This window comes from Cyanistes caeruleus, chromosome 22, assembly GCF_971803275.1.
Source record: "Cyanistes caeruleus chromosome 22, bCyaCae1.hap1.1, whole genome shotgun sequence".
Classification (NCBI taxonomy): domain Eukaryota; kingdom Metazoa; phylum Chordata; class Aves; order Passeriformes; family Paridae; genus Cyanistes; species Cyanistes caeruleus.
In genome coordinates, this window is record NC_141722.1 from 793010 (window position 1) to 795922 (window position 2913).

Consider the following 2913-nt stretch of genomic DNA (forward strand, 5'->3'; position numbering starts at 1 on the left):
CCCGGATTCTTCCCATTCCCGGCCCCGCCCGGGCCCTCCCAGACCGGTCCGAGCGGCTCCCGCGCCCCATTTGCATACATTTGCATGGATTTGCATTGATTTGCATAGAGCGGCTTCAGGGGAGCCGGAGCGCAGGGCAGGGATGGGAACCCGAGATCCCCGGGAATTGCGGGATCCCACCTGAGATCCCTGGGAATTGCGGGATCCCACCCAAAATCCCTGGGAATTGCGGGATCCCACCCAAAATCCCTGGGAATTGCGGGATCCCACCCAAAATCCCTGGGAATTGCGGGATCCCACCTGAGATCCCCGGGAATTGCGGGATCCCACCTGAGATCCCTGGGAATTGCAGGATCCCACCCAAAATCCCTGGGAATTGCAGGATCCCACCCAAAATCCCAGGGAATTGCGGGATCCCACCTGAGATCCCCGGGAATTGCGGGATCCCACCCGAGATCCCCGGGAATTGTGGGATCCCAGCTCTGGGAGCCGTTCCCGGCGGGATCCCATCCCCAGCATTCCCTGGATCTGATCCCTGTGGCCTGACCCCATCCCAGGCTCTCCATTCCCGATTTTCCCAGGGTGATCCAACGCACCTTGCTGAACTTCCCTGGAATTTTTTCCCAAGCCAGGAGCCCTCAACCCCCCCCCGCTTCGGAAAACCCCTGGAAAAATCCCTCCCGGGCGTTTTTTTGGGATCATTTCCTGGTTCTGCCCCTCCCCGGGGGGGTCCTGCATCCAGGAATCCAAGGATTTATCCATGGATGGGTAGGATATCCATGGTAGGATGGGTGGGATGGATTCCCACTGGATCCCTGGATGGCGGCGAGTTTGGCTGAACCCCTGGGATGAACCCCTGGAATTCCAACCCTGGGATGAACCCCTGGATCAACCCCTGGATGAATCCCTGGAATTCCAACCCTGGGATGAACCCCTGGATCAACCCCTGGATGAATCCCTGGAATTCCAACCCTGGGATGAATCCCTGGAATTCCAACCCTGGGATGAATCCCTGGAATTCCAACCCTGGGATGAACCCTTGGATCAACCCTTGGATGAATCCCTGGAATTCCAAACCTGGGATGAACCCCTGGAATTCCAAACCTGGGATGAACCCCTGGAATTCCAACCCTTGGATCAACCCCTGGATGAACCCCTGGAATTTCAACTCTGGGATGAATCCCTGGAATAAACCCCTGGAATTTCAACCCTGGGATGAACCCCTGGATGAACCCCTGGAATTTCAACCCTGGGATGAACCCCTGGATGAACCCCTGGAATTTCAGGCTCGGCTGGAGCCCGGCCCCGCTCCCGCCCGGCCCCGCCCGAGCCCGGCCCTGCTCTGGCCGCTCCAGGGGGAAATTCCCGGCGCGCTCCCGCTTTTCCCAGCCCAGGTGAGCTTCTCCGGGCCGGGGGAGGCTGGAAAAGCGGGAATGGGGCGGGAATGGCAGCGCGGGGGGGGCTGAGGAGGGGCGGGTTCGGTTTGAGCGGATTCCCGATCCCCAAAAAAAATACCGGGAGAGGGTTGGATCCCCAAAAATACACCGGGAGAGGGCTGGATCCCGAGAAAAACACCGGGAAAGGGTTGGATCCCAATAACAAAAGTGCGGGAATGGCTTGGATCCCTAAAAAAACACCGGGAAAGGTTTGGATGCCAAGGTTGATCCCCTTGGGATGGAGGATCCAGGGGTTGGAATCGCACGATTTTTCCAAGGGTTTGGGAGCCATCCCAAAAATCAGAGCTCATCCCAGAATTCCAGGTGATTTTTGGGATGAGCAAATCCCGGATCCCAGGGTTTGGGGCTGGAATTCCCCGAAAAAACTCCGGGAAAATCGCTTTAAACCCCTGGAAAAATCACTGCAAATCCCTGGAAAAATCACTGCAATTCCCAGGATAAAACTCCAGAAAAATCGCTTTAATTCCCAGGAAAAAAAAAAAAAAAACCCACATAAAAATTCACTTTAATTCCCATAAAAATTCACTTTAATTCCCAAAACAACCCGGGAAAATTCCCTCTAATTCCAGCAGCCGCTTTTGCCGCTTCCCAGAAATAATCCGGGAAAGGTTTTTCCCTGCCAAAAACTGGGACGGGAGGGATCCAAAGAAAGGGAAAACTGCGGGAAGAGGAAGGGGGATTTTATTTTTGGCAAATAAATGGAATTTTAGGGCGCAATGAAAGGGAATTTTGAGGCCGATTAAATGGGAATTTTGGGAAAAGAATGGGAATTTTGTGGCCGAGTGAAAGGGATTTTTTTGGGGGGGAAAAAAAAATCAGGAATCCCCGCTCGGGGCGCTTCAAATCCCGAAGTTTGGGGGGGGGGGTTGGGGGAGATTTATTTAAGAGGAATTTCGCCGGGAATTTCTAGGAAAAATCCGCTTTGCGCGGGAATTCCGGGAGAAATCCCGAATTCCTGGGATTGGGAATGGAGGGAAGAGGAGGGAAGGGAAGGCCTATCATGGATCATTTGAATAGAGTTAACCTGCTTTTTGGGTACAGTCAAGAGTAAGAATTTAGGAATGTATACTAAATAAAGCTGCACTGTGCGTTATGATCATGTCCCCTCTTTTATTTAAATTAAGAAGTGATGAAGGAAAAGAATATTTATGTAATTCTGATTACCTAGTTATAGCACATAAACCAACCCTTTTAGAGCAGATGCTAGAGACAGCTGAAATGTAAGACCCAAACAGAGGTTGCCAGCTCTCAGATGGACCCATACCAGTAGTGTATCAAATGCTTACCACAATCAATAGCAAGATCATTACCAATGAATCACTTTGCAAACTGATGAACTACAGATGTTCCCAGTAGAGTTCAGGATTCAAAACTCAGAGAGGGATGTAGCCCAGAGAAGGCTACAGAAGAGGTTATAAACTTTCCATGGACCACTAGCAATTTCAAGGAAAAATTG